The following is a 12,366-nucleotide window of genomic DNA, read 5'->3' on the forward strand; positions in this document are numbered from 1 at the left end:
AAAAGTGTTTTTATTTTAATTTTTTTAATTTTATAGTATTTTATTTGATCATTTCCATGCATTATTCATTAAAGACAAAGATCATTTTCTTTTCCTCCCTCCCACCCCCTGTAGCTGACGCGTGATTCCACTGGGTATCACATGTGTTCTTGATTCGAACCCATTGCCATGTTGTTAATATTTGCATTAGAGTGTTCGTTTAGAGTCTCTCCTCTGTCATGTCCCCTCAGCCACTGTAGTCAGGCAGTTGCTTTTCCTCGGTGTTTCTACTCCCTCAGTTTGTCCTCTGCTTATAAATAGTGTTTTTTCTCCTAGATCCCTGCAGATTGTTCAGGGACATTACACTGCCACTAATGGAGAAGTCCATTACATTTGATTGTGCCACAGTGTATCAGTCTCTGTGTACAATGTTCTCCTGGTTCTGCTCCTCTCGCTCTGCATCACTTCCTGGAGGTCGTTCCAGTCTCCATGGAATTCCTCCACTTTATTATTCCTTTTTGCACAATAATATTCCATCACCAACATATACCACAATTTGTTCAGCCATTCCCCAATTGATGGGCATCCCCTCATTTTCCAATTTTTGGCCACCACAAAGAGCACAGCTATGAATATTTTTGTACAAGTCTTTTTGTCCATTATCTCTTTGGGGTACAGACCCAGCAATGCTATGGCTGGATCAAAGGGCTTTTTTAATTAATTGGGAACTGCCAATTTCAAAAGAGGAAAAGCTTGCCCCAGTGTTGTATCCAGAAGGCTAATGCAGACAGTAGATGGCTTCCATGAGCTTTCCCTTCTTCTTGGACTTCTATATTTGCCGCCTCTTGCCTCTTCCCACCCTCTACCACAACACACACATCCCCACTAGCTATGTGAGAAAATATCTCAATCCCAGGTTTTGGATGAATTCTGGAAAGTCCTTGAAAGCCATGGTAGGAAGTGAAATGATGCCAAACAGGAAATCTGTTTGTTCCAACTGGCTGAGGGATTTCAGCACCCTCTCTGGGGCCCCTATGCAGGCATTAAAGCAGTGAGTTTAGCTGGAATCAGGGCTGCAAAGTGGGGAGGGTGACTCAGAGATCTTGGGCAGACGCAGAGTTGGACCTAGAATTGAGGAGGAGAAGGAAAAGAGAGAGATGTCAAACTCCTTTAGTAGCCCCTAGATTTCCACAGAAACCAACCCATCTTTTTTCTGCTTTTTTGATGACTGAGATGTGGAACACAGAAGACTGAAAAACCGACAATGGATAACCCAAGGACAGTGATGCTAGAGGAACTGGTGGGCATGCATAGGCCGCCTGCCATATATAGCAACAGGGAAGAACCAAAAGGAAGTTATCAAGGACACACATCATACTAAAGGACAAGGGGCAGTACCGTGGCAAGAGCAAAGGCTAACAAATGGATGACCCCAGGCTCTCCCTGTTCTTTTTATGATACCAAGTCTAAGGGGTGTTGTTTGATGAACTTGGGGAAAGACATAGACAGGAGTCAGAAGCTGGCAGACACCAATGAGCTCTGATCTCTTATAGGAGACATCTTAATCAATGAGATCCCACCCCATTTGAGCCCTTGAGAATATCGATGCAGAAAAGAACTTCCCTGAGTCTCTGTGTAATCATTTCATGGCTGATATTCTATATTCCTGATGTTGGAGTGAGAACTCTAACGGAGAGCGCACCACTTGTTCTCCTGCTAGCCTTAACACCCTACCTTGTATAGATTCATGTCATCTCACAATAATCTGGTAAGAATACGAGCCCCTCAAGAGCAAAGGCCTTGATATTATTAATTTTTAGAGAGTTCCTTAGTAGCTAGTGTGCGACCTTACAGAAGAGGAGCTCAGCATGTTTGTGGAACAAATTGGATAGAATCTGAACTCAACTGGATACAACAGTTTAAACGGTCTGTAGTTAAAGGACCTGAATTTGAACCCTAGCTCTACTGTTTCCTGCCAATGCTACCTTGGGCAAATCACTGCTCTTCCTCAACTGTAAAATCAGTGGGCTAGAGGGGTAGTAAGGTGGCTCAGTGGATAGAGAGTCAGGATGGAAGACAGGAGTTCTTGGATTCAAATCTGGTCTCAGACACTTCCTAGCTGTGTGAGCCTGGGCAAGTCATTTAACCCCAATTGCTTAGCCTTTACCCTCCTGTCTTAGAGTTGTTACTAGGACAGAAAGTAAGGGTTAAAAAGCTATTTTAATAAATAGAAAAAGCCTTAAAATCCATGCAATGTGCTACAACAATAGAATTCTCACCTCTTTAAAGGGATGGAGCCAGGGAGGTGGGGAGGGTGTCCTCTTTGGCTTGATCCATGTAATTTTGCAGCATCCATTTGTTTCTGCTGGTTTCGTGGTTGTCCTTTCTATTTGCATTAATGTAGTCATTGTGTATATTGTTTCCTTGGTTCTGCTTACTTTATTCTCTGGGAGATTGTGGAAGTCTTTCCAGACCTCACTGACAGCTAGGGGCACCACAGTTAGTAGAGTCTTGGAGTCAGGAAGACCAGAGTTCAAATCCTGATACTGAATGATCCTGGACAATTCACTTCATAGCTGCCTGCCTCAGTTTCTTCATCTGTAAAATGGAGATGATACCAGCACCTACCTTCCAGGGTTTTGTGAGAGTCCAGTGAGATAGTATTTGTAGAGTGCTTAGCACAGAGCCTGGCCTATAGCAGATGTTTCATAAATGCTTGATTACCAACACACTGAATGACACCTAGATGTGGGTCACCACTAGGATGGGAGCTACCAGAAAGATCTCAAGCCATTGAGACCCTGTTGACTGGACAGTACGAGCTTTTAAGCCTCACAGGCAGTAATCTAGGAGTCCAGCTGTGTGGGGTGGGGGGGGTTTCCTCCAATAATCCAGGGGCTTCCTCCTGAAATGGTCACATATGTAGAAAGAGACAATCCAGTGTCTATTTCTTCTGGGCGATTTATTGTTTTTGTAAATAATCATCCATTTCATTCAGATGTAAGGGGATGGTATGAAAGTGAGGGGTGAGTCTGGGTGCAGTGATAAAGATGAGTATCCTCTGCCCCCCTACCCCAGCAAGCAGCAAAAGAAAGATGAAATGACTGAGGAAGAATGGTTTGACCTTCTGAGCAAACTGATTTATTGCCTAAGAGATCGGGACCAAGCCCCTTACCCAGGTTAGGGCTGGACCACAAATACAGAGGGAGACAGACTTTTTTTTACAGCAAAAACAATCAAATAAGATCGGTTAATTAAAAGGAAACAGTACAGCAGGTAATCTGATTTCTCATTGGAAGACTTTCCAAGTTGGGAGGGAGAAAGGGAACAGGTGCAGTTCCCTGAATTTGGGAAAAGGGTATGTAAAGAGTCCCAGGAATATAGAAACAATAAGTGATTGATCAGTATGGGGCCAGTTTTCAGAAAAGACACATGGGCTGCTTGAGAGGCACAATGGTGAGAAAACCCTTTACATCAGGCAGGCCTGGGATCGGCCTGCCTTTCTGGTCAGCATCACCCAGGTCCTTGATTAAGGGCTTCCAGACAGCAGGTAGAGGTGGTCCAGATTTCCAGCCATGGAGGGCCAGGTTCAACACTGCATTAAGAGTTTCTCCCAATTCTCACAATTGAATCAAGTTTTCTCACAAGATAGAATTTGACCATGTGCTGTCCTAATTCCCTTAAGTTCTTACAATTTCCTCACACGTTTCAGAGTCCCAGAGACCCTTTTGTATATTCGGGAGTGCCTGTGTTGACATTTGCACCGGTGGGCAAAACTGTTGATACCATCAGCACAATTCAAGGCAGTGGCATCAAATTGAACTTGATGTCCTTGTTTTCTTCAAGGACGTTCACTTGCAGTGGCAGAAACAAGGATATCAATGACAGTTTCACTTAGGAATGTCTTTGATGAAGCAAAAAAGATTTATTTTAGCAAATCTCAACCCACAACTTTTTAATATTCTGCGATGATGGGGCAGCTGGGTAGCTCAGTGGATTGAGAGTCAGGCCCAGAGACAGGAGGTCCTGGTGATCCAGCCTCAGACACTTCCCAGCTGGGTGACCCTGGGCAAGTCACTTCACCCCGATTGCCCAGCCCTTACCACTCTTCTGCCTTGGAACTGAAACAGTATTGATTCTAATGTGGGCGGTGAGGGGTTAAAAAAATTCTGCGATGAAATGGGAACTACTTGTAAACTACTTCTGCTACATACTTTGGCCTGATGTTAAAACAGTTGTTAGAGATGGGAGCTGAATTTGCTTCTTCTTATATGGACTTGAAAGAATAATAGATGACAAACTATGGTTATTCAGTTGTGGGCACTGGGCAGACATTTTCTTTTCTTTTTTAAAATTAATTTTAGACAATTTGGAACATTATTTTTCAATGACAAGAATCACAATATTTCTCTCCCTCCCCTCCCTCTGCCCTTCCCACAGCTGACGTGCAATTCCACTGGGTATTACTTGTGTCCTTGATCAGAACCCATTTCCATGCTGATGTTTGCATTAGGATGTTCATTTAGAGTCTCCATCCCCAGCCACGTCCCTTCGGCCCATGTATTCAAGCACTTGTTTCTCTTCTGTGTTTCTACTCCCATGGTTTTTCCTGTGGATGTGGATAGCATCTTTCTCATAAATCCCTCAGAGTTGTTCAGGATCACTGCATTGCCACTAATGGAGAAGTCCATTACATTCGATTGTACCACAGTGTCTCAGTCTCTGTGTACAATGTTCTCCTGGTTCTGCTCCTCTCGCTCTGCATCACTTCCTGGAGGTTGTTCCCGTCTCCATGGAATTCCTCCACTTTATTATTACTTTTAGCACAATAATATTCCATCACCAATATATACCACAATGTGTTCAGCCATTCCCCAATTGAAGGGCATCCCCTCATTTTCCAATTTTTGGCCACCACAAAGAGCGCAGCTATGAATGTTCTTGTACAAGTCTTTTTCCTTATTATCTCTTTGGGGTACAAACCCAGCAGTGCTATGGCTGGATCAAAGGGCAGATAGTCTTTTATCGCCCTTTGGGCGTAGTTCCAAATTGCCCTCCAGAATGGTTGGATCCATTCACAACTCCACCAGCAATGCATTAATGTGGGCAGACACTTTCTTGAAAATGAATGTGAAAAAAGAACCTGTCACTTCAAGGAAGGCAGCTGACAGTGTTTGTTGCCAATCCAAGCCTCCGAACAAAAAGGAGAATTATAGAAACTGATCTCTACCACTGTAAGCTTATGGCTTCCCAATACCGAAAGGCTTTTCGGATGAATTTAGTGTCATATTAACTAACACATGTGACTTTCTGGTTTCGTGTACTGAAATGTGTCAACACTGAGAAAGTCTGCACTGACTCAGGCCACCAGGGTTTTCCCAGTGACCAGTGAATGATGTCAAAAACCCACACATGACTGAAAGACCTTTTTAGCATATGAGATAGATAGAGAATATGGGTTTTGATGTAACAGAGTTCATGGATTCGGCATGACTGCTATACCTTTTGAATTAACCATTACTTGTTGGGTTTGGGTTTAGTAACAAAGAAGGATAGCCACAACTGTCTGAGAATATGCCTCCTTTCTCCATCTATTCATCTGTGTGAGGCCAGATTTTCTTCACATTCTTCAACCCCAACAACATAGTGCAAGAAATTGAATGAAGCAGGTAGGCGAATACAGTTGGCTTCCAAGCCAGTAGGTGGCGTGGTGGCAAGAGTGCTGGCCCCAAAGTCAGGCAGACTCATTTTCCCAAGTTCAAATCTGGCCTCAGACACGAGCTAGCAATGTGACCCTGGGCAAGTCACTTAGCTCAACCTGTCCCAGTTTCCTCCTCTGTAACACAAACTGGAAAAGGAAATGCAAACCACTACAGGATCTTTTCCAGGAAAACTCCTAGTGGGGTCATAGAGAGTTGAACATGACTGAAAACAATGGGAGAACAACAAATTGGCTTCTGTTAAGCCAGACATTAAAGAGATTTCCAAAGATGTCAAATACTTGCCCAAAATGTAACTGTTCTTGGAAATGCATGTCATGGCTTATCATCAATATTTTTCCATGAATTAATATTGAATTTTTTATCACATTTCATTTTTAATATGGTAGATGACAGATAGAATCTACACAAACAAAAGCTCTCTGAGGCCAACAGTTTTTAATTGTGTAAAGCGGTCCTGAGACCGGAGTTTGAGAGTGGCTGATCTAGGCTGCCTCTACAGGGCAGACTGGGGCTCAGAGAATAATTGCTGATGTTGCTTCTTCCTTACCTATTTTCCCTGAGTGGCAAACCCCCCCCAAAGCCACAGCCTTGGCTATGGAGCCAGCCTAGATGTCCTCTTTCTAACTTTTCTAACCATTTCAGGAGGACCGCCACGGTGATACTCAGGAGGAAAACTGCCATCTGCCCAAGGCTTCAGCACCTCAAGCAGCTCCATGGCCACGGAGGTAAGTGCTTCTGAACCCTTGTTGACTTGCTGAGCAACTGACCGCCATGTTAGTACCAGAGCAATCAGGAAAGCTTAGACATCTTCCACTAGCAGCCAAGCCTTTGTTAGGCACCCCCAGAAAGGCTCTTCCCAAGAGGAGCCATCAGACCTCCCCCCCCCCGTATCCTGAAAGTCGTGGGCATCACATCACCCTTTTGCTCTTCTTTTGGGTGGGAGGGATCTCACTAGCACACTCACCCCATCCTTTTGCTTTTGATGCCTTTGGAGTGGGTTGTATGCATTCAGGGTCCGAGACCTTGGCTTGGGTGGTCTTTTTATAACCGCTTTAGCAACAGAGTAAGCTTTGAGCATTTTGAAAGCATACATACTAGATAGAGGAAGATCCTAGAAATGATTCTCATCGCCGGCCCTTCAAATTAAGTCAAATTGTAGGCCAAAAGCAACAACAACGGAAGAGCCGCCATGGGTATTTTTCTTAGCTGGCTTCCTGGCGTGTGTACCAATCAACCTTGGACAGAGCTGGTACCACCAAGTCCTTTCTTGCTTTGTACATGTGCGCCAAGCTAATCAAGCTAAGGTGCCAGGGAAATAGCACTCTGGGCAAAATGGCCTTGTCTTGTTCCAGAGTGAGTCCAAAGTCTCTGCAGGCTACTATCCCAGGGCCCTTACTATACAGGACCTCTGCGCTGGGCTGGCTGTCACATCTAGCCTGGATTCTTAGACTCTAGGATTTCTGGGCCTTGAGGTCCCAGACTGGAGACTTGACTCCCTGGCTCTAGAACAGCCATTTCTCAAACCACAAGGCCTCCGATGGGCAGGGGAGGGGAGGAAGGAAGTCAGGACGTAGCCCTTGGGCTTCTCCCCTTACCAATAGTATTACCTGTTGTGCCCTTAGGTGGACAGGCATTCAGGAAAAGGTACTTGTAAAGCTGCTGTCAGCTGTGTGGCAGACAGATGGAAGAACTCTCCTCTCAGCCATCCATGCCCAAGGGCTCCTCTGTCCCCTTGTACCTTCCACATGAGGGATGCTAACTGAGGTGGTCAAACATGTGCCACGTACCGCAAATAAGGAAGGCTGCATTTTGAACCTGTCGGCCATGTCCCCTCTCTCCAGAACAAGTCACTGGGGGTCCCTGGAGAAGCATTAGCCCTCTGAACCTCCATCACTTAGACCTCAAAGGCTTGTGGAATCTGTTTCCAGGGTTAGGAAGTCAGACATGTAGAGAAGTGCTTGTCTAGGGGCAGGGGCTGGTGAAAAAGAACCCCAGGCCAGATCCAATCAGCTGTCTCTGAGACTCAGCAAGTCTGAGACTCTGCTGTATGCCAGGTTCCCTCCTTAAATGGAAGGAGAGCGTCCACGGCCCTACCCTCCTATCCGAAAGGCAGAGAGCAACGGTAAGAGGGAGGACCAAGGCTGATGACATCTTACAGGACCACGAGGCTTGCCCAACAAGGAGCTTCCTGGGCCTGGTGGAGCAGTCAGGGAAATCCCCAGGTAGGCAAGCCAGAGGAGAAATGAAATGTTCTCAACTGAGCCCCCTGTTGAAATGGAGGTGGAATTGAGATCTGAAATTGGTTTAGAAAGAAATTCATCAATGCAGTCCCCCGAGCTTGGGAGCACGTGGCTCTGGCTCATGGGGGCATCTCAACTTCTTTGGAGCCATCTCTAGTCTTCCTGGGCAGTTCCTGGGCTTAGCAGCACATTCTGGGTACAAACCATCTCTACTTAGATGCCAAGACTTTGATAATGAGTGTTTTCCTTTTCTTTTCTAAAATGCTTGCCTTCTAAGACAGAAGAGCAGCAAGGCCAGGCAGCTGGGGCTAAGTAACTTGCCTAGAGTCACGCAGCCAGGAAGTGGCCATGGTGAGGTGGGAACCCAGGTGCTCCTGACTCCAGACCTGAGGCTCTATCCATTGTGCTACCCAGCTGCCCCACTACTAAGTCTTCCAAACAATATAATAAAGCATCCTTCCTATCATTTTCTCCTCTTAGATTTTTTCAAGACCAGCATTCTCCTACCAGTGAAAGCAGAATTACAGAAGCAGAAAGCTGGGGTATGCTATCAAAGGGAGTTCATTAAAATACTCTAGGGGTAGGGGGGCACTAGCAGCTGGGTGGCTCAGTGGATGGAGAGCCAGGCTCAGAGATGGGAGTTCCTGGGTTCAAATCTGGCCTCAGATACTTCTTAGTGGTGTGATCCTGGCCAAGTCACTTAACGCTCATTGCCTGGCCCTTACCACTCTTTTGCCTTGGAACCAATGCACAGTACTGATTCGAAGACGAGGGAAGGATTTACAAAATCCTCTGAATCAATGGCAGCATCTTCCTTATTGTCCATCTTATCTATCTAAAGCTTGATATGACGTATTTAAGTGGGGGAAGAGGTCAGATTGGCAACAAACTTTTCCCAGTGTCTTAGCTTCGTAGAGATCAATTCAAGGAAGTCTTGGGGTCTGTAAGTTAAGGGTGTACCATCGTCGTGAGCATCACGAAACGAAGAATACTACGTTTCCTTCAGTGCCAGAAAAGTTGAACAGACTTAGTTGTGATCGCATTCATCCCTTAAGCAGACAAACCTATTAAGCAGACTCTTTGGGTAAACTAAGTCAGGTTACTGTTAGGTTACATTAAACTGCCTTTAGAGGGCTCACTCGGTGGACTGATTTAGAGGGAAGGTTTACATATCCCCAATGTAACCAAGGAAACTTGGCTCAGGGAAATCTTCCCAGTCAGCCAGAGTGGCTGACCATTGCCTACATCACTCGCTGTCTTAAGTCAGGTTTCAGTCAGCTGAGATCGACTGAGATTCATTGACCAGAAGGTTGCAGGAATGGCCCCAATTCCTGAACAATTATTATTATTATTTAAAACCCCCTCACCTTCTGCTTCAGCATCAATGCTGACTGCGGGTTCCAGGGCAGAAGCGGTAAGGGCTACGCAGTGGGGGTTAAGTGGCTTGCCTAGAGTCACCTGGCTAGGAAATATGAGGCCAAATTTGAACCCAGGCCCTCCTATTCCTAGCCAGGGCTCTCAATCCACCTAGCTGCCTCCTCCTGAACAATTAATTATAAGTGGAATTTGGGCGTTCCCTTCTTGCAGGCAGATGCACGCACCATTAAACAAAAGCACCGGAGAATAAATACAACAGTGATCATCAATATTACATACTGTCAAGTCTCCTTGCAACCTACAGTTGGTGGCCATTCATTCAGCTCGTTTCATCTCGAGTCCCAGCTATCCCATGTGGTTATCTGGTCCCTGGAAACATCTTCCCTTGGAAATTCTGGAATAGCTCTTGTTCTCAAGGCAGCTCTGGGCCGGGGTGCTCCTCCTAGTAGATCCGCTTCTCTGGTTCCAAGGCACTTGCAGAGATCCCCTAGGAAACACCCCTAAAGTCTGCCAGTAACAAAACTCAACACAATTCAGTACAACCTCCCAACTTTGGTTTTCCAATAACTTGTTCATATGGTGAACCCAGCTCCAATCCCATGGAGCTAATCCTATTAACAACAGAACTGTAAGAAGAACCCAGAATTTATCTGAAAGTACAGAGAATTTCAGTTTTTACATACTACTTAGCCTTCTTTCCTTCCTTCCTTCCTTCCTTCCTTCCTTCCTTCCTTCCTTCCTTCCTTCCTTCCTTCCTTCCTTCCTTCCTTCCTTCCTTCCTTCCTTCCTTCCTTCCTTCCTTCCTTCCTCCTTCCCTCCTTCCTTCCTTCCTCCTTCCCTCCTTCTTTTCTTCCTTCCTTCCTTCCTTCCTTCCTCCCTCCCTCCCTCCCTCCCTCCCTCCCTCCCTCCCTCCCTTCCTTCCTTCCTTCCTTCCTTCCTTCCTTCCTTCCTTCCTTCCTTCCTTCCTCCTTCCCTCCTTCCCTCCTTCCTCCTTCCCTCCTTCCTCCTTCCCTCCTTCCTTCCTTCCTTCCTCCTTCCCTCCTTCCTTCCTTCCTTCCTTCCCTCCTTCCTTCCTTCCTCCTTCCCTCCTTCCTTTCTTCCTCCCTTCCTCCCTCCCTCCCTCCCTCCCTCCCTCCCTCCCTCCCTCCCTCCCTTCCTTCCTTCCTTCCTTCCTTCCTTCCTTCCTTCCTTCCTTCCTCCTTCCCTCCTTCCTTCCTTCCTCCTTCCCTCCTTCCTTTCTTCCTTCCTTCCCTCCTTCCTTCCTTCCTTCCTTCCTTCCTTCCTTCCTTCCTTCCTTCCTTCCTCCTTCCCTCCTTCCTTCCTTCCTCCTTCCCTCCTTCCTTTCTTCCTTCCTTCCCTCCTTCCTTCCTTCCTCCTTCCCTCCTTCCTTTCTTCCTTCCTTCCCTCCTTCCTTCCTTCCTTCCTTCCTTCCTTCCTTCCTTCCTTCCTCCTTCCCTCCTTCCTTCCTTCCTCCTTCCCTCCTTCCTTTCTTCCTTCCTTCCCTCCTTCCTTCCTTCCTCCTTCCCTCCTTCCTTTCTTCCTTCCTTCCTTCCTTCCTTCCTTCCTTCCTTCCTTCCTTCCTTCCTTCCTTCCTTCCTTCCTCCTTCCCTCCTTCCCTCTTTCCCTCCTTCCTCCTTCCCTCCTTCCCTCCTTCCTTCCCTCCTTCCTTCCCTCCTTCCTTCCTTCCTTCCTTCCTTCCTTCCTTCCTTCCTTCCTTCCTTCCTTCCTTCCTTCCTTCCTTCCTTCCTTCCTTTAAAATTGCCCCTTGCTTTCTGTCTTAGTAACAACTTTAGGACAGAAGAGCAAGGGCTGGATCCATGGGGTTAAGTGACTTGCCCGGGTCTGGGGGCATATTTGAACTCAGGTCCTCCTGACTTTACCTAAACCCTATACCTGATCTGGACAATGCCATCAATAGGCCGAAGGAAGAATCTTTCAAAGCATCCATGGAGGCCTGACTTGGAAAATGAGCACTTTTGTCTGCTAATATAAGAAAAAGGCTTCAAAATCCGGGAGGATAGGATTTAAGCATTTCTTTACAGTTGTTTTCACACTACGTGTAAAAAGCCCTTACTCTAATGCTGAGAGCCTGGCGCCCCAAACCACAAGCTCTATGGTACTGTCCCACATCTGGAAGCCAATCAGACTTCACTCCCTTCGGCAGTACATGACTTTCCCTTTGAATGGTCCCTGGAGATTTCCCCCCAAATAGCAAACTGTCACTAATCCCAGCTCAGGGCTAGATTCTTCTTATTCTTTTCTCAGGTTGCAATAACAGTTAACAAGAAGCTTCGTTATCCTTCACTTAGCAATTAGGAATCATTGCTTTCTGAAGCTTCATTGGGATAGTGAACACTTGATCCTTGATTCCAAGACCCCAGAAAACTGCTGGCTGCCGTCAGCCAGACTCCCAGTATTGCCTTTTACGGCAGTCTTGGAATCTGGGGTCTACTGTTACTGAATTGGCTCCAGGACATCACCTGGATGCGTGCAAAGCCAGACACACTTTGTTGTCTTCATTGGCAACGACCCAACGGTCTATCACATAAAACTTTACTCTATGCCGGTGTGTAAGTCCTTTCCAACTTCACGACTGCTTGGCAGCAGCTTCTCCGAGTTACTGAGCTTTGGTGAGCTGGCCTAAATGGAAAGCCTCCGAGGGAAAGACAAGCACAGAGGTCCAGGGCACTTTCCCCCTCTTCCCAGGGCTAAGTTATTCTTCTCCACTGGAAAGCCACGTCTTCCATGAAACACTTGGTCATTTTCCGACACCTTGACTCCGTTCTGTAACAGCCTAATTCAGAATCTCACAGCATCCAGGTGAAAGAAGTTGGCCTCTTGGTAATCTGGTTGCAACACCCTTTGCAAGAAAGCAGCATTTCTCCTACAATAACTTCTCCCACACCCTGATATGAGAACAGTGAGGAGCCCAACGATAACGTGCACAATGGCAGGCAGTTTAAGGATACAAGGCCACACTTTTCTTGCCAGGCAAATTTCTGAATCCTCTTCCCTAGAAAGTCGCCATCTAGCTCTTTGACATTCGA

The 12,366-nt window shown here is 46.3% G+C and overlaps 1 long non-coding RNA gene across 1 annotated transcript in view; it reads left to right on the plus strand.

Annotated features, from left to right (window-relative positions):
- The window catches only part of LOC103101662 (uncharacterized), a 106,490-nt gene that overhangs the window by 19,673 nt on the left and 74,451 nt on the right, over positions 1–12,366 (plus strand). The window contains exon 2 of the long non-coding RNA XR_008914435.1: positions 6,345–6,427. This is a non-coding gene — a long non-coding RNA (uncharacterized LOC103101662). The remainder of the gene's footprint in view (positions 1–6,344; positions 6,428–12,366) is intronic.

The sequence above is a fragment of the Monodelphis domestica genome, chromosome X (genome assembly GCF_027887165.1).
Source record: "Monodelphis domestica isolate mMonDom1 chromosome X, mMonDom1.pri, whole genome shotgun sequence".
Classification (NCBI taxonomy): domain Eukaryota; kingdom Metazoa; phylum Chordata; class Mammalia; order Didelphimorphia; family Didelphidae; genus Monodelphis; species Monodelphis domestica.